This window comes from Corylus avellana, chromosome ca3 (assembly GCF_901000735.1).
Source record: "Corylus avellana chromosome ca3, CavTom2PMs-1.0".
Classification (NCBI taxonomy): Eukaryota; Viridiplantae; Streptophyta; class Magnoliopsida; order Fagales; family Betulaceae; genus Corylus; species Corylus avellana.
In genome coordinates this window covers 24,054,769-24,075,057 of record NC_081543.1, presented here as the reverse complement: position 1 = coordinate 24,075,057, position 20,289 = coordinate 24,054,769, and the positions used below count along the sequence as shown (strand labels likewise).

The following is a 20,289-nucleotide window of genomic DNA, read 5'->3' as shown; positions in this document are numbered from 1 at the left end:
GCTGTGTATGTACGAGAAAAATAGTTTTAATATTTTATGTGCCACATTTTGTCATTCCATGAACATGTTCATGCCGTCGATAAGAGGACAGCAGTAATTGTCATATTCAATATTCAATGAGGCCTATTAAAATCAAAACTACTCATACAACTCATTGTATTTGTGATGTTTCTTTTTCATAAGAGTTCTACTGTTATGAAATACCAATTATAATTACAACACTACGAACTGATGTGAAGGTTTATGTGGATTAATTGTATCATATCAACTTCTAGTTTGTTGAGCAGTTGACATATGATACCATATACATAGGCTGTCACATCGATTAATCATAAAGTTTTTGTGGTAAAATTAGTAACATTTCAAACATTTCTGAGCACACAATCATCTAATAAACTTTCAACACATCTCATCCACTTAATTTTAGGTTAAATTTTAGGAAAACAACGGGGCTTGGGGGGCCCAAGCCCTCATGTAGGTCCGCCCTTGACTCGCGTTGTGTGCCCGACATATACATAACACAAGTTAGGAGTGTCACATCAGTAATTAAAGACGCGTGACAGCTCTAATTAACTTAAGTCTTGTATGTACAGACACAAGATACAAACCAAAGCCTTTTAAGAAATTGGTGTTGTCAAATTTATCTTTATAAAAAAAAGGATAGGCCTAACTCTTAATCAATCATTGTTTTTTTTTTTTGTTTTTTTGTTTTTTATTTTTATTTTTTTTATATATATAAATAAAAAAATAAAAATTCAAATGATTAATTAGAAGTGTGGCATAAACATTGTGGGTTAAAAGAAAAACCAATTATTATTATTATTATTATTAAAACATATACTTATTATGGATAAGGATTCATCATATATATATATATATATATACATATATATATATAGCTTTCAGTTACCAATATATGCCATAAATATAGGATATGTGGCAGAATGCCTTTTTCGAGCTTGATAAGCGGCGGAACCTAAGACCTTTCTTATAACTTGAAATTATCGTTTGCATTATTATTATATATATAAAAAAAAAAAAAAAATTTAAAAAAATATAGTGTTGATGCCGTGGATTAGAAGTCAGGCGTAATTGTCATATTGAATGACGCCTATTTAATTCAGAGTAAATTCAGCTCATGGTAGTTGAGTTGTGATGGCATCCAATGTTAGATACTCCTCCTCTTCTTCTTCTTCTTATTTATTTATTTTTTTTAATTTTTAATTTTTTAATTTTAATTTTTTTAATTTTTTAATTTTTATTTTTATTTTTTCTAAGCAATGTTTGATATTCATATTCATAACATAAAATCTCATAAATTTCTTGGTAATATTGCAGCCAGTAACCCAATCTTAATAGCCAAGGAAAAAAAACATTAATTGGGCCTGCCTCTTGAATGGCAAAATTCCAAATGAACTTTAAGTTGTGTATATTTTGTTTATCAGTTTCAAAATGCGTTGTTTTAGCGACTTTTTTTTTATTTCCTTCTTTTTTTTTTGACATGTCCATACAAGGGGGAAGATGATTCAAATTAGAGCAATCTGCTTTAGTTGCCTGAAAGTTTTAATAAGAAGTCGACACTTTCTCTCAAAAAAAAAAGTAACATCTGCTTCTTAAAGAGTGTTCATCAGTCGATTGAGCTTTTAACAACTTTTAAATGGTGTTAATGAAAACATAATTAAACATTTAATAAAATCATGCACATTTTAAAAAGTAGCTAGTAAAAATGTAGTTTACTGTTTAAAATCATGCGTTTTTAAAACTCACTTCTTGCATGTTACGCAAAAACATGAATTTTTTAATATTTTCAAACGCACTCCAAAAAAAGACGCTTTTTACAATTTCATTTAAAAATGTGTGTTTTCCCCGCAAAACCATGAGGCCAACGAATGCGTAGATTCAAAAAGTAAATGCCTATCGGAGATAATGACAATCAACTAATGATGACTTATAAGGTTATGTTTGATACGCAGAGGCTATTCCATTAAAAATATATATATTACTTTTATTAAAAATGGAAGAAAGTCGAATGGAATATTCATTCTCAAATTGAGAGGAATAGTTATTTCTTAATTGAAGGAATGGTTATTCCCTTTGAGCGTCTCCACAATAGTGGCTATTTTAGCTATTCAAAATACACATTTTTTTATTTTAGCTATTAATTTCTAATACAAACTCTACAAATTGTCTATTCAAGTCTCTACTTTCTTTAAATATAATTTTTATTGTTTGTTAAAGGAGGAGATGGAGAGAGAGAGAGAGAGAGAGGTGAGAGGGAAATGACTAAAATCAGTGGCGGAGCCAGCTATTTAACACTGGGGGTGCCGCTAAAATTTTTTTGGCGTCCTAAAAATTTTTTTTTACCCTAAAAATTTAGTAATTCACACAATATGTGCATCACAAAAAATATCTATAAAAGTTCATAAATATGTGCTGAAATTGATATATTAGAAATGTAATATGTTGACATTATATCAAAAAGATAGAAATACAAAAAAAAAAGTCTAAAACTGCACTTTACGGTCTTTTAGAAGTACAAAATCATCAAGTATCGAATCTAAATCGAAACTCTCAGCAATTTCCCTTTCAATATAGAGAACTAAACTATTTGCAAGAAAATCATCATCCATTTTGTTGCGAAGTCGTGTTTTAACAATTTTCATTGCTGAAAATGCTCGTTCGGTAGTTGCTGTAGACACTGGAAGAGTCAAAACAAAACGAATCAATCTATCAATAAGATCATATGTCTTTGCTTTTTCGCCTTTGCCAATCCTTGGCATAATTCTGCAATGAAAGACAAATTTTGTAATGTCGGATCAGTAAGCACATCAAGTTCAAAATACCTCAACTAATATCTCAAATTAATTTTCTCCTGCTCAGAAAAATCAAGATGATAATACTTCTCCGCAAGGATACATATATCGTCAATTTTAAAGGATTTATAGGCATAATTTGGATTCAAAGCAGAGCTAAGTGTCAAAAGTTCCATCGCCTTTTCACCAAACCTACTATCAAGCTCTTGCAATTGAAAGTCGATAGTAGTATTGAATATGTCAAAATGATAATGATGCTCCAATGTAATGTGATTCTTTTGACTACGACCTCGACCTTCAATATAAGGAGCACTCAAATCCGGAATGCCAATTTCAGCTTTCTTGGAGAAAGAGACAATGTTCTCAAGCAAATTATCCCAACCATCATCTCTCAACTTTTGGATAAGTTTTTTGGCAATAGAAACTGAATTAATAGCATTCAAAATGTCTTGAGATTTTTGCTACAAAACTTGACAAAGAACATCAGTAATGCCCATAATTTCCTTCATTAATTGTAAAATGAATATGAACTCGAAGGATGTAAGCATTTTATAAGCAGCCTTAGCATCTCCTCGTTGAGAATAAGTACCTCATTCTCTTTGAACATCTTCAAGCACTGTACAAGTAGCATCAAACATCCTTATTAGGCTACAAATAGAATTAAAATGTGAACCCCAACGAGAATCACCAGCTCGTTTCAAAGTGCCAATTTGATTAGCCCCTTTTCCAGTTTCAAGCTCACCAATAGCTTCCATATGTGCAATATGTGTTGCATGAACAGCTTGTAGTTGATCATGACGTTTACATGAAGCACTGGCCACATTGATAACAAAGTTCAAATTTGTGAAGAACACATGAACAAGAGACACCTCTTTAGATGCAGCAACTAATGCTAATTGTAATCAATGAGCAAAACAATGAACATAGTATGCACAAGAACAATCCTTAAGAAATAATGCTTGCAATCCCTTCCATTCACCACGTATGTTAATAGCACCATCATATCCTTGTCCACGGATATTTTGAATATCAAGGCAATGACGAGAGAGAACATCAGATACTCCATTCTTTAGAGTCAATGTCGATGTATCTTTTAACATGAACTATATCAAAGAAACGTTCTTGTATAAAACCATCTTTGTCAACAAATCTTAAAACAATTGCCATTTGTTCTCTCTTAGACTCATCACGTGCCTCATCAACAATGATGCAAAATTTAGAGTCTCCAATATCTTCACGAATTTTCTCTCGCACTTTACTTGCAATGACTTGCAAAATCTCCTTTTGAATTGTATGTGAAATATACTTCGCAGATTTTGGAGCATTTTCCAAAACAACACTTGCAACTTTATCATTATATGATGCCAAAAGCTTAATCAGCTCAAGAAAATTACCTCGATTTTTTGAATCAAGAGTCTCATCATGACCTCTAGAAGCACATCCTTGAAATGCAAGCCACCGAGCAACATCAATAGAAGTTTTCACACGTAGTCGATTATTTTGAATTTGTTCCATACTTTGTGCATTCAATACTTTATCGATATGCCATGATTGATTTCGTAAATCCACATAAGATTTCATAGTATTATTATGAGGTGAACAAGGATCCTCCCCAATATGAGTCAAAAAGGCACAATTTTTTCCCTCATGAACTTTTCTCCAATTTCTAAATCCCTTAATAGTAAATACATCCCATCCAGGACGTCCATCTCTTTTCATAGTAAAAAGATAACATGGTAGACAATATGCAGCATCCTTGGAATGAGAATACTCAAGCCAAGGAAATTGTGTGAACCATGAGGCTTGAAAGTGACGAGGGTGATTTTCTAGTCCAGAAAGTGGATAATTTGCAAGAATAAATCGATTTGGACCATCTTTCAAAGAAGCCCGTCTTATTTCATCATGTCGATTGACTGGATAGTCCCACATCGGAGGACGTAATCCTGGATCTCGCTCTATAGAAATAGAAGAAACATCAACTTCATTAACATTGAGTGTGGATGATTTAAAATAAATCTCTTGTGTTTCCGCAATTGGAAATTCAAAAGGATGTTCTTCATCTTCAACCCTTGGAGATTTAAGATGACGCTCATTGGGATTTGAAGTTTCGGCATTAGATTCCAACAGTGTATTACTTTTCGAAATGTCAGCTTCTTTCCTTTTGAAGAATGAATCGATAGTTTTAAATTTTGACATGATTCATGAACCTAAAATTTTCTTGTTAAATCACGATCCCGTAAGAGACAATCAAAGTTTATAAACATTAAACAACAAAATAAGCAATCACACAGATATTAAAGTTTATTCAATCATTCAAATTAATAGTGAAATTAAATTAATGTTTAATCAAAGTTTATATGGATATAAGCAACAAAATAAACATTAAAGTTTAAAACCCACAAATTAAATAGAGGAAAAACAGAGGATGAATAAAAAATGTAGCACAAAAGTTTAGGGTTTAGGAAATTACTAATGTTGTGACTCACCTGAGAAGATAGAGAGAGTGTCTTTGATTTCGATTTCCTAAGAACCTGGTGGACCCAAAACTGCCAAATTAACTGAATTGTAGAAAACACCAAAGTATTTGAACTTTTCTCCCAAACCCTTTTCCTGTAAAAGGAGCAAAATATAAATCTACAACTAGAACATAAAACTACAAAAGCAATTGAGAAGCCAGGGAGGAGGAGACAAGGAGTTACCTGTGAATCTGACAATCTTTGATAGAAAGAACAGAGAACGAAGAGATTAGAGAGAATCTGAAAGACTGAGAGAGAGCGTCTTAGAGATTTTTTTTTTTTTTTTTTTTGGGTGCTCCACCACTGGCCATAATCACTCCAAGAAAAACAAGGGAAATTTGACCAACTACACATAACACATCATTGAGATATTACATCAAACAGGTGATGTGTGTTAAGTTTGAGCAAGGCCAAAAAAGGAAACAAATGCTTATATCCCTCACAATCAAAAGCTTAAACCATAATGATAATAAACAAGAGCAATTCAAGTCATGAATCAAGGTAAGTGGCTCAAGAATGTCACTTAGGCATTTTATCAAACATGTGGTGTGCACAAATATTTAGTCATGTGCAAAGAACTCACGGATAATGGAAAATCATACCTAAATACATCACAAACAATGTGTATAACACAACCACAACCAGAATCAAGCATAACAATTAACAATTAACAAAAAATGAGACAAGATTAAATCATGGGAATCATATTGTTCGGTTGCAATCTTGCAGAGAAACTTGAAGAAGGTGAAAGAAAATAAAAATGTTAAGCACCAAGTTTATCCATTTTGCTTTCATGGTTATCTGTAGGCTGTAGCAAAAAATCTGACTAAGATTTGCAGCCGGCTTGTTTGGCCGTCGATTCGCTCAATATTGAGGCCTAACGGAGCATCGAAGCGGTGAGAAACTGAGAGAGGGAACGGTTTTTTTCTAGGTGGACTGGTTTATTTGCCGTCAACAAATTTGGGTTGAATGGGGATGGGGGTATACAGCCGTGCGCCGTGCTGTGTGGGTTTTGCGGGAGAACTGGAGAACAGGACTACAGGAGTCAGGAGAAGGGATGGGGGTGCTGGGCAGCTGGGGTGCGGGAGATTGCCCAAGGTAAAATTGTAATTTTTTTTATTTTTATTTTTATTTTTATTTAGGGTGCTGTGGGTTAAAAAAAAAACAAATTTTTTAGAAATCCTTGGTGCGGTGTGCGGGAGACTTCTGAAGGGTTTGTAAAATTGTAAATTTGTTTTTTTTTTTTTAGGGTGCCGTGGGTAAAAAAAAAAAAAAAAATTAGAAAAGCTTGGTACGGTGTGCGGGAGACTGCTGAGTGCTGAAGGGTTGGTAAAATTGTAAATTTTCTTTTTATTTTTTTATTTTTTGAGGGTGCCGTGGGTTTAAAAAAAAAAAAAATTCTTTTAAAATCCACGGCACCCCCAAGGTACCCAGTGGATCCGCCACTGATTAAAATAATTATAGAATGTGCTGGAGACGAAAAATGGTTGATAATAGCTAATAACCTTTTAGAGCATCTATCGGAGATACTCAATTCAAAGTGTTACAATATATGTATACTTTAACACCAATACTATTTTATCACACATTTTTCCGTTCCTAATAAAAGCTATTCATTTTTTTTTCTAATAGAATAACAATTTCGCACGCAAAACGTAACCTTAGAAAGTAACATATCCATAGTTACAAAGTTATTCTTGCATCGACAGTATCATGCACGCTGAAACAATTCCTATCCTTTCGGTTAAACATATTCAGCTTAGACACAAACACGGCCATTCAGGAGTACCATTGAAGTGCTTGTCTGTTCATGTAATGCAACAAAACACTACCAAAAAATATTTTTTTTTCTCACTGGAGTTTTCTGACGTGGCATTTCTGACGTGTGTTGAATGTCAGGTATATAGGAGTCAGTAAATTTTTTTTTTTTTCTGACATATTAGTGTTTAGCACGTCAGAATTTTTGACAAGTCAAAAAATTTAAAAATTAATTAAAAATAATAATTTTTTTAACAAAAAATTTTGGAATTTTTTTTTCAATTAAAAAATTTATTAATTTAATTAAAATTTTTTTTTTGTAATTTCTCTGCACGGCACCTCTCTTCTTTTATCAATTTTCTCTTTCTCTCTCTTCTTTTCTCCAGCCAGCTCTCCCTTTTCTCTATTTTCTCACTCTCTCTCTCTCTTCTTTTCGATCTCCATCTTCAAAAACCCAAACTCAAACCGAAAAAATCTTTAAAAAATCAAAAACCAAAATCAAAAAATCAATCTGAAAAATCAAAAACCCAAACGTCAAACCCAACTGTAGAAAAAGAAAACAAAAAGATAATTGTAAAGAAGAAATTTGTATTTCTGATGTGTGTTCAATTGTACAATACAATAGCCTATTTATAGTTAAATGAGGCCCTAAAAGTAAGGAAATACAATAATTACAAAATAATATAAAATCAGCATATTTACAATATTGAATACGATATCAAATATTTTCGTAATATATTGAGAATATTACGGGAATATAATATTGCAAAAATATAATATTCTAACATCCCCCCTCAAACTCTAGGGGACGAAGCCAACTTGAGTTTGGAGAGAAGATCATTGAGTCGTCTCGGTGGATGAGATTTTGTAAATATGTCAGCCAATTGATCTGCAGAGGGGACAGAATGAAGATGTAAAATACCTTGCTGAAGATGATGGCGGATGAAATGACAATCAATCTCGATATGTTTTGTGCGCTCATGGAAAACATCATTATGAGTAATTTGTATGGCACTCCGATTGTCACAATAAATAGGAGAACTAGTGGATTGAGAAACACCCATGTCGGACAAAAGCCATCGTAACCAGAGAAGTTCAGATGTAGTGTCAGGAAGAGCACGATACTCAGCTTTAGTACTAGATCGAGCAACAACAGATTGTTTCTTACTGTACCATGAAATTAGAGAAGTTCCAAGTAAGAAACAATATCCAGTGGTAGAGCGACGATCAGTAGGATCACCAGCCCAATCAGCATCAAAGTAGACTTGGAGCTCATGAGATGAATGAGAAGAGAAATGAATACCATGAAACATAGTGCCCTTGACATAGCGCAAAATGCGAAGAACAACAGCATAATGAGTAGATCGAGGTGCACTCGTAAATTGACTCACCAAATGAACAGCATAGGCAATATCAGGCTGTGTAATAGTAAGATAAATAAGACTACCTACTAGCTGCCTGTAGAGAGTAGCATCTGATAAAGGCTCACCATCCGTGGCTAGAAGTTTGACATTGGTCTCAAGGGGGCTGCTCGCTGTTTTACTGTTTGTCAGACCTGCTCGGGAAAGTAGATCAGATGCATATTTGGCTTGAAAAAGATAATAACCATCATTATTCGTGGTAACCTTAAGACCAAGGAAGTAACTGAGTGTCCCCAAGTTCTTCATTTCAAATTTTGGCTAAGGAAGAATTGAAGAGCACGAATGCCTGAAATGTCATCACCAGTAATAATCATATCATCTACATAAAGAAGGATAAGGATAGTACCATTATCAGTAGTCTGAAGAAAGAGAGCTGAGTCATAAGAACTAGAAACAAAGCCTTGTTGAGCAACCATAGAACTGAACTTGGCAAACCAAGCACGAGAAGCCTGCTTGAGACCATAAAGTGCCTGACGGAGTTTGCAAACTTTGTGTGGAGGATGGTGATAGCCAGGTGGAGGGTGCATATAGACTTCTTTTGTAAGATCACCATTAAAGAATGCATTTTTAACATCTATCTGAAATAACTGCCAATGACAAACAGCAGCAACTGCAAGTAAGGATCTAGCAGAGGTTAGTCTAGCAACATGAGCAAAAGTCTCTTCATTGTCAATACCATACTCCTGAGCAATTCCTTTCGCAACAAGACAAGCCTTATAGCGTTCCACAGATCCATCTGCACGAGTTTTAATTTTATAAACCCACTTACATCCCATTGCAAACTTCCAGGAGGCAAATTCACCAAGTCCCATGTATGGGTTTTAGAAAGGGCATCTAGTTCATCAAACATAGCTTTTTGCCAAAGAGGGTCAACACTAGCCTCGCGATAAGAGTGAGGTTCGGGAAGAGTAGCAAGAATAGAAAAACAATGATAATCATGGAGATGGGCAGGTGGTGCTCTTACCCTATCGGAGCGATGAAGTTCATGAGAAGGCTCGGGAGTGTGTGATGCAGCAGGAGGATCCATAGTCGAATCAGGCAAATTAGAAGCAGCCGTAGAAGGATTGTCCAATGAGCTTGAGTTATCTGCAGATGATCCAAGAAATAAGACAATAAAAAGGTCAGTGAAGACAGTAGAATATGCGGAGGAGGAATGTGGAAAAAGCATTTGACTGGTGAACATTTTATGTTCCCAGAACTCCACATGGCGAGAGATCCTAAGTCGTCGGGCAATGAGGTCATACTAGCGATAACCTTTTTGAGTGATGCCATAACCAAGCAAGCAACACAAGCGAGACCGGAGTTCAAGTTTAGTACGCTCATGTGGAGGAAGAGTGACAAAATAGATACAACCAAATACGCGAAGCAAAGAATAGTTAGGTGTGCTACCATACAAGCGCTCATAAGGAGTTTGGTTGTGAATAGTCGGGGAAGGCACACGATTAATTGTGTAAATAGCAGTGAGAGCAGCCTCACCCCAAAAACATTCAGGAAGTGAGGCAGAGATGAGAAGAGCTCTTACAGTGTCTAAGATGTGACGATGTTTGCGTTCTTCACGCCCATTTTGCTGAGAAGTGTAAGGACAAGAACGATGAGAGAGGGTCCCATTTTGTTTCAAAAAATTTTGAAAAGATTTCTCATTATACTCCATAGCATTATCTGAACGAAAAATTTTGATGGTATGAGAAAATTGGGTTTGTACCATTTGATGAAAATTTTGATAAACTTGAGTAAGTTCAGAGCGATGTTGTAATAAATATATCCAAGTATAACAAGAATAATCATCAAGAAAAATAACAAAATATCGAGATCCCCCCTCAGTGGAAACAGGGGCAGGACCCCAAATATCATAATGAACCAAATCAAATGGTGCAGAAGATGAAGACTCACTTTTATTAAAAGATAAATGTGTTTGTTTTCCAAGATGACAATAAACACAATCAAAAAATTTTACATCTATGGATCTTATATGACCTTGAGATGCAAGAAGTTGGACATGTGGTAGAGAGGCATGACCCAAACGTGAATGCCATAAGTTGGAAGAGGCAGCGAGTGTTGTGACAGCAACTGCTAAGTGAGTAGGAGTTTGCAAGAATGAAAGTTTAAAAAGACGTCCAATCTTACGACCGGTCCCAATTAGTTGACCCATCTGTGGATCCTGCACATCACCACCCCTGTTAGAAAATGTCAACTCCAAACCTAGTTCACAAAGTTGGCCAACTGAAAGAAGATTTAATGACAATTGAGGAACAAGATATGTGTTATCAATAGACAAATTAGGTGAAGAAATAGGTCCACTATGACTAATAGGTAACCTAGAACCATCAGCAGTATAAATGACAAGATTTGGAGAGGGGCAAACTTTTGGGAAAATAAAGTGGGGTTAGGGGTCATATGATTACAGCCAGGAGAGTCGATGAACCATGAATTTTTACCTGATGTGACAGACAAGGCAGTAGAGGAACGAGATAGAACCTAATGGATTAATGCCTCAACGTCAGATGCAGTGTGAGCAGAGGATTGAGATGGGTTCTCAATGTAAGATGCAGGTGCAGAGGAACCAGATGAAACAACTGCGGCTGTTTGTTGGAAAGGAGCTCGTGATTGACGTTTGTTTTGGAGCTTGTAGCAATTAGCAATAGAGTGACCAGGCTGCTTGCAATAGTTGCAAATTATCTTCATGGAGGAAGACTGTGGTGTGGATCGTCTAGGAGGAAATTTAGGAACACGCTGAGGTGTAGCAACAACAACCATATCTGGAGATTGCAAGTGCAAGTGGACCGATGAGTCTCATCAGAAATAAGTTCTGTTACAGTAGCTTCCAATGTGGGAAGAGGATTGCGGTGTAAGAGAGAAGCCCGAGTGGGTTCAAAATCCGCACGAAGAGCCATCAAGAAATGCATAAACTTTCGATGATCCCGATACTTGGCAAATATTCCACATCTTCAGGATGCTTTAGTTGAGGATCTGCAGTGGATAATTGCTCCCAAAGACTATTAGCTTGAGAATAAAAACCAGCAATAGACTAACCTGGCTCTTGACGTGTCTGATAGAGTTTAGTTTCAATCTGAAACTCTAGGCAGGCATCATAAGTACAATTGTATCGCTTTGCTAAAAACTCTCAGGCAGCCTTTGCATTCCCAAGCTTGGGGACAACAGAAAGATAATTGTAGAGAAGAAATTTGTATTTCTGATGTGTTCAATTGTACAATAGAATGACTTATTTATAATTGAATGAGGCCCTAAAAGTAAGGAAATACAATAATTACAAAATAATATAAAATCAGCATATTTACAATAATGAATACGATATCAAATATTTCCGTAATGTATTGAGAATATTACGGGAATATAATATTGCGAAAATATAATATTCTAACACCAACAAATCTTCAAAAACCCAAAAAATCTTCTTATCTTCTCTTCTTCTTCTTCTTCTCTTCTCCTTTTTTTTTTTTTTTTTTTTTTTCTTCTTCTTCTTCTCTTCTCCCTTTCTTTTTCTTCTTCTCGTCTCCTTTTCTTTTTCTTCTTCTTTTGCTTTCTTTCATCTGCTGCTTCTCAATTTTTTCCCTTCACCTTTTCTTTTTCTTCTTCCTCTAGAGGGAGCTGCCGTCCGGAGAAGGGAGATTGAGAGAGGATAGAGAGAGTGTGGAAAAATAAATGAAGAGGGAAAGAATAAGAAAAGGAAAAAAGTTTAGAGGGGAAATAAGAAGAGGGAAAAAGTTCAAAATCCCGCCCATTTTTTTTGTAACATGTCAATACTTAGCACGTCAGAAAATTTTGACGGGCCAGTTGGACACGTCAGAAATTTTTGACGTGCTATTTTTATCATGTCAGAAAATTCTGACGTGCTAATTTTTCTGACGTGCCTTTTTTAGCACGTCAGAAAATTCTGAGGTGCTATTTTTTGCTATGTCAGAAAAATATTTTCTAACGTGATATTTTTTGCCACGTCAAAAAATGGTGATGTGGCAAAAATTATGTACTATTTGCCACGTCAGAAAATGATAGTTTTTTTGTAGTGATAAGTAGACATGTGCAGATCCTGAATTTCAAGATTGAGGGGGAGCAAAGTACTGGTGAATGGTGATAATGAAAGTAATCAAACATAGGGCTGGGGCCACCTATATAAATTAATGTAAAACTATAAATATTAAAAATTTTAGGGGACCATGCATGGCGACATGCACTTACATACAGAGAGAGAGCCATGGCTTCTCTTGGTTTTCAATTTTTTTTTTCATTGAGGTGAATATATATGTTTTTTCAAGCTTAAACATTAAGCTTGACCCTTATTAAAATTAAATTTGACTCATCTCTTACATGCCTAATTTTTTAAGCACACAACAGATAATGTTAATTAGGATAGTTCAAAAACCCTAAACCTCTCAAAATACCTATTAATAGAGTTGAGATAATTAATTCTTACTTTTTTTTACTCATCAACCCAATGAATTTTACAAAGAAATGTGATAAAGTACTCTCATCGAGGTGTATCCTATCACTAACACTGGACAACTACTAATTAAGATAATGATATCCTATTAATAACACTTAACAACTACTAATGCGCATGCCTCATCTTTTTAGTCACGTAACATCGTCATTCATATTTTGGTCCCATTGAATGAGAAATTCTGGTTCCGTGCGAGATGGCCACCCCAATCAAGCATGGAGCTCGGATCATCACCCTCATAATAGATGTATACACACACACACACACACACACACACATATATATATATATATACACTTCAATATATATCTTCATTATATTTACACAGAAGCATTACATATAGACCAAAGATCAACGTTACAACAGTACATAATCTACATATGAAGAGTCTCCAACTAAGCTAATCCCAGATTATCATCGATCCATGCAATACTTGTTACATAAAACTACAAGGGTTTTCATAACAAAGCTTAATATATATATATATATATATATATATATATATATAGAGAGAGAGAGAGAGAGAGAGAGAGAGAGAGAGATTCATTGTTGGGAAGGCCAAAGGAAGGCTCCCATGGCGAACTTCCTCTTTTGGGTGACATCTCCAGTGAGAGGCAAGCCGTACTCATTCAAGAGGCAATCAAGCTTCCACTCAGGCATGCTCTCGTAGTCACTCTTTTTGAACCTCGGATAGTGCAGAGGCATCTGGAAGCTGCAGCAGCGGCTGTCTCTCTTGCTCCCTTGCTGCTGCCCATTTGGCCTCAGCACCCCGGCCATGGCGGCATAACCACTGTTGGAGCAACCAATATTTCCACTCATCCTCTCCTTTTTTCTCACTGCAAGCTTATTGAGTAATTGAGCAATATAACTCAAACATCCCTTTTATAGACATCCTAGATAAGGAGAAAAAACAACATGAATGGGAGTGCATTGATGTTTTGAAAGCGAACCATGCATTATGAAAAATGCAGTGGATTTTACCAGATTATTATGGTGAGGGTTGAGAATCACGTACAATTTAATGCATCTGAACTACCCTGAAAGCCACGTATCTGTGTCTAATTAAATTCATGGCAGAGAATTGAATGGTTAGGATTATTATTAGCCCACCATCTATTTTCTATTGCTTTCCGTCCAAGTTATAAACTAGTGTGCCCAGTTGCAGCTAGCTAGCTTTGATGTTACATATGCATCCAAAATCAGAGAAGAGCCCAGAGAGACCGGGACAAGTTTGATTAGCGTGCCCATATTTATCTCATATTATCCTATAAAATTAATAAATTAATCATTAAATTTGTGAGGTTCATTATTAACTTGTGCGGGGTCTACATAAATCTACAAATTTAATTGTTGATTTATAAGATGAAATGGAAAATATATATATGAGCTCAAATATTGATACATTTCTCCTTCTTATGTCCTCCCAAATGTAATGTGGGTTTTAAAATTATCATTATTGAATTTTGATCTATTGATAATTTTAAAAATTACATCACATTTGAGAGAACACAAAGAGAACAAGAGTCCTCATTCTAGCATTACTCAACATGGGTAGCTTCGTTTTAGCTAATGATTATTGTAATGAAAGAAAACTCATTTTCTGGTATTGTGCGTGTGCGAGAATTGCACTGTAACTTTATTCTATAATTTGGAGACAAAATATCTTACAAACCAACCTTTAAAAGTGACATGTTTTTAGCATATGACAAACACATTTTTTTTTTTTTAATAACATGTGCTTCTTGTGTGCTTTTTTAATAGCATTAATAAAGAAGCATATGTTTCTTACAATATGATTAAAGGACGCAATTTAATTACTTTTAAAGACTTTCCCTACAAACTTGTAGGAAATTTATGTCATTAATTTGGAGGTTGTCTAAGCAAGCACACATATCATGTTATGGCTGAAATACCCTGCTAATTTCCAGATAAATTGTTTTATTCATTACATAAAATCACTAATATAAAAGGTGAGTCCCAAGTTAAAAAGACATTATGAGTGTAAATTGTTAATATAACAAATATAGTTAAATCCAAATCTATAAATTTAAGCTTTTAAAATGAGCAATCTCTCAATATGTTACATTACAGTTTTATTGGAAGACCCCACAAGGTATTAATCTACATTCTAACATAGTGTGTTAAGTCTATGTTATCATCTAGCTCAATTGGGCAAGAATAAAATATTTTTCTTTTCAATTCATGTATCTCTATATTTAGGAAAAAAAAAATATCATTTTTCTCCAAATAAAGTAAAATAATGTAATCTTATTTATTAGGGAAGTATATATATATACTCCCCCTCAAACTACCACTTCATTGTCAATGTCTTTCCTAAATTATCAATTGTGTCAATTTCGCACATAAACAGATAAACTACCAACAAATGTCAATGTCCCCCCTAAGGCCAACAAAATGACAAAAATGACCCTTAAAAAGTTTCAATAAGACAAAAATATCCTTATAAATTAGAAGAAAAAAAAAACAAAAAGTTAAAAATAAAATTTTAATTGGTTTTAAATTAAAATATTCTAATAAAAATTTTTTTTTCGTTTTTTTTTAAACAATCCTTTTTTTTAAATATTTTTAAAATAAAATAAACTATCCTTATAAATTAGATTTAATTTTTTCAATTTTTAGTTTTTCTATATTTTTTTTTTATAAATTAAATTTATTTTAAAAAAAAAACAATCTATGTAAATTATACTTATTTTCATTTTTTTTTAAAAAAAAATTCTATTTTTTTAAATGTTTTTTTTTTTAAAAATAATTTGATGAGTGATGTGTGCCAAATATTGCATATTTGGACCCCTTAATTTACTTGTGTTAATCCTTTAGCTGTGTTATTATCTGATGTTCTGTATTAGTTTTGTGTTTTTAGTATTTTGTAGGTGTTGAAGAAAAACTACTTTTTGGAAGAAAACATACTTTGAGAAGACCTAGATGATGTGGTTAAGTTTAACCAAATCCAAGAAATGGGTAAATCGGATTAAGGATAAGATTGGATAAAATTTCGAATTGGATTCAAATTCAGATTCTACACGTCTCAATATTTTGACCATAACTTTTCGTTCACATATCCGATTGAGGTGATTCAAGTGGCGTTGGAAAGATAACTCAAAATAATACAATTCATTGTGAAATAGGATTTTCCTAATTCGGACGTTTACTATTCCAAAATCGTCCCGTAATTAAATGGTACAAACTTGGACGAATTGTATCCGATTTCAACTTGTAAAACCCTAAGTTTTAGGTCTATAAATAGGGAATTATCAGATTAGTCCAAGGGGGCTACGAATTTGAAGATTGCAGAGGAGAAAGAAGAGAGTTTAAGGTTTTCCTAACTTTTGAATCTCTACTTTGTGATTCTTATTTGTAAGTACTCGATTTTACATTATGAATTCAATCAATTTTGTTTTGTCTTTCAATAACATGAGAGGCTAAACCTTCAACTAAGGTTGAAGATGAAGCCTCACTTATGATTAGCAACTTTGTTTCATGTATGTAATATTTCCCAATTTAATGGTTTATTTGCTCTATTGTTTTACTTCTAATCAATTGGATTGAATAACTCTTGGATATCTTTTGTGATTCAAGGATACACTTGATGATTTAAGATTATTCAATACAATTGATTGCTTGGTTTTCTTTGTTAAAAATTGGATTTCCCCTGTGATTTATTCTCTGGATACAATTGATGTTTTGATAAAGATTGGATATTTTCTTGTGATTTATGGATACAGTTAATGATTTGATCGAATATTGGATTTCTTTTGTGATTTGGGTTATGAATGGATACATGGGATCTTTTGATTAATTCTTTGAAGCAATAGTAAAACAAACTTAAGATTTATATGTGAGAACTTTGGGGAATATTATAGATCATGAAATTGTGTTGTTATGAATATGTGAGTACGGATTCCGAAACCTTAGTGCTTCGTCATAAGATTTCAATCACTTTAAATTGCTCATGCTTTTGCTTTTTCATTCAAACAAAAAAATCTCTAAAAAATTTGGAACTAGACTAGGGTTTAATTAATTTAGATTTAAAATTGCTTTCAAGAATACAATTCCCTATGGGTTCGATCTCGCACTTGCAATCCATTAAACTACAATCGATTCGTGCACTTGCGAGTTAAATAAATTTGCACAACAAGTTTTTGGCGCCGTTGCCGGGGAATTGTTTATTTTTTGAAACCAATTTATTTCTAGATCGGTTTTATTCTTCTACTAGTTATAATTAGGATTTTATTTTTCTGCAATTTGTTTTGTTTTATTTGTGTTACTAATACAAATAAAAAAATAAAAAATAAAAAAGATTTTTCTTTTTGTTTTTTGTTGTTGTTTTGTTTGTGTTACAGCCCTGCTACGATCGAGCACACTTGTGGCCAAGACAGCAACCGCAACAGTTCAGTAGATTTTTGCCAAAATCTTTTGGTCCTTTTTTGTGAGTTTTTAGTTTCTGTTTAAATTAATTTCTGCTTGCAATTGTGTTTAGTTAGTTTAATATAATTTAATTTAGTTCAATTCATTTCAGTTTTTAGTTTGTTAGTTTGTTAGTTTGTTAGGTTGTCAGTTCCTTTTTGCATGTTCGGTCGTAGATCTTTAAATCTAGAGTTAAACACTTTTGATCCCGAGATTGAAAGAACGGCGAGAGAGAATCTAAGACAGCCACCAAACTCACCCACCAATTCTCAAAGTTCCGAGTCTGATTCGGAAAAGTCTGTTAAGATGGGAGAACGAAATCAACCTAGATCCCTCAGGGAGCTGTTCGTACCCAATATTACCAACACACCATCGTGTATAGTGTTGCCAGCTACTCGCTTCGAGCTGAAGCCGAGTACAATAGGCCACCTTCCTGCATTTAGAGGATTAGAGAATGAGGATCCATATGTTCATGTGAGGATTTTTTTGGAAATTTGCGACATTGTTAATACACAAAATGCCCCAGTGCGCCTTCGGTTATTCCCTCTGTCCCTACATGATAGGGCGAAATCCTGGCTACTCAACAATAGACCTGGATCTATCACTTCTTGGGATATGTTGCAAAGCAAGTTTTACCATTAGTTCTTCCCAATTTTCAAAATCAATGCCCTCCGTCTACAAATCACCAATTTCAGACAAAAAGAAGGGGAAAGATTCATCGATAGCTGGGAGAAGTTTAAAGAGCTTACTATAAAATGCCCACCCCACGGGTTTGAGAATGAGGTGCTAGTTCAAATTTTCTACAGGGGACTAACACCAAGTGAGCGAAACTCGCTTGAGACGATGAATGGTAGAGAATTCTTAAGTCTTACTGGGGATGAAGCTTATAAAACTTTGGATGAAATGGCTGAACGAGCGCAACAATGGGATTTTCAAGATAGTTGGGACAAACAACAACCCGCTCCCAAGACAGGAAGCATCTATGAGGTGAGGAACGATGCTAAATTAAGGGAGGAGGTCAAGGTTCTCAGGCGTCAGTTTGACACTATAGTCTTAAACAAACCAGTGAATGCAGCAGATACTTACCACGTTGATGCATGCGGGTTATGTGGTAGTCAAACGCACTTCACTCAAAACTGCCCAACTCTGTCAACAGAGTACCCAACTGAGCAAGTCAATGCCTTCAATGAGTACAAAAAACCTACCACTGGGCTGTTTTCCGAAACTTACAATCCAGGGTGGCGGAATCACCCCAATTTCTCTTGGAAGCAGAATCAGCCATTGAACCAAAGAGATACCACTCAAGCTCAGAACCAGTTCAGGTCATCTCAACAAGCTCAACTGCCTGTTTATCAGTCTACCACTTAAGTGCCTGCACCACAGTCATCACTGGAAGACATGATGAAAACATTAATAGAAAAAGTTGACCAGTCCAACTCCCAAGCTATACAAGAGCTCAAGAATTCCAACTCCCAATCTGTACAAGAGCTAAAAGGTTTCACCAATCAAGCCATACAGGAGCTGAGGAATTCCAACATGGCTAATAGCAGAGACATACAAGAACTTAAGCAGGCCATGATCAAGGTAGAAGGACAAGTTGGCCAGATAGCAAGTCAGGTGGGGGAAAGAGAAAGAGGGAAGTTCCCTAGTCAACCCGTGCCTAACCCAAAAGGGCAATTTGTGATTGGAAGTTCCTCCGCCTCTATGCATGGTCAGGAGCATGTACAAGCCATCACCACTCTGAGGTCAGGCAAACAGGTGGATAATCAAGTGGTCATGCCTAAAGAGGCCACTAAGGCTGCAGAAGAGAAGGAAAACCTGGACAAGCCTGCGGAAGACACAGGACCAGACATTGCCATTCCGATTACTGAGGATCCTTCCAAAAAGTATATACCCAAGGCTCCGTATCCAGAAAGACTGAAACCGCCAAAGAAGAGCTCGAAGTTCGATGATATTTTGGAAGTGTTCAAGCAAGTGCAGATAAACATTCCATTCCTAGATGCCATCCAGCAAGTGCCTTCTTATGCCAAATTTCTGAAGGATTTGGTCACCATCAAGAGAAAGACGAACGTCCCCAAGAAAGCTTTCCTGACTGAGCAGGTCAGCTCTATCTTGCAATACAAGATGCCTGTAAAGTATAAGGACCCTGGATGCCCTACCATTGCTTGCAAGATTGGTGACAATCGAGTTGAGAAAGCTCTGTTGGATTTGGGGGCCAGTGTAAATCTACTGCCATATTCAGTATTTGTTCAGCTGGGATTGGGAGAGTTGAAATCCACTTCAATTACACTTCAGTTGGCTGACAGATCTGTGAAGGTTCCAAGGGGAATTATTGAAAACGTGCTAATCAAAGTTGATAAGTTCTACTACCCTGTGGACTTCATTGTCTTAGATACAGAGACGAAAAATGCAGAAATTCAAGTTCCAATCATATTAGGGCGTCCTTTTTTAGCTACGGCTAATGCCCTAATCAACTGTAGAACTGGAGTCATGAAGATATCATTTGGAAACATGACAGTGGAACTGAACATCTTTGATATCAGCAAGCAACCATTTGAGTATGAGGAGGTCAGAAGCACATGCTTAATTGAGGAGATAGTAGAGAAAACTGTCAATGAACCAGATATTGAAGACCCCTTGGGAGAATGCCTGATTGCACTGGGAAGTGACATGGCACTGGACACTTTATTGGAACAAGCTGACGCCTTGTTAGACTCAACTCCTGAGATAAAGACGGAGACTACAGAAATTACTTTGACATCGTCCCCTAATCCATCTTCATTAGCAGCTGAGCCTGTCAAGCGGGAGTTGAAGCCTCTACCAGACACCCTGAAGTACAAGTATCTGGATCCTATAGAATCTCTGCCTGTGATCATTGCTGCCGATTTGGATAGTGATCA

The 20,289-nt window shown here is 35.2% G+C and overlaps 1 non-coding gene and 1 pseudogene across 1 annotated transcript; both read right to left on the bottom strand.

Moving 5' to 3' along the window:
• LOC132174298 (uncharacterized) overlaps positions 1-8,754 on the bottom strand; it is a 17,955-nt pseudogene extending 9,201 nt beyond the window's left edge.
• A 9,301-nt stretch (positions 8,755-18,055) lies between these two features.
• On the bottom strand, positions 18,056-18,162 carry LOC132176764 (small nucleolar RNA R71). Its single transcript, XR_009439618.1, has one exon. It is a non-coding gene; the product is annotated as a small nucleolar RNA R71 (small nucleolar RNA).
• Positions 18,163-20,289: the final 2,127 nt, after the last annotated feature.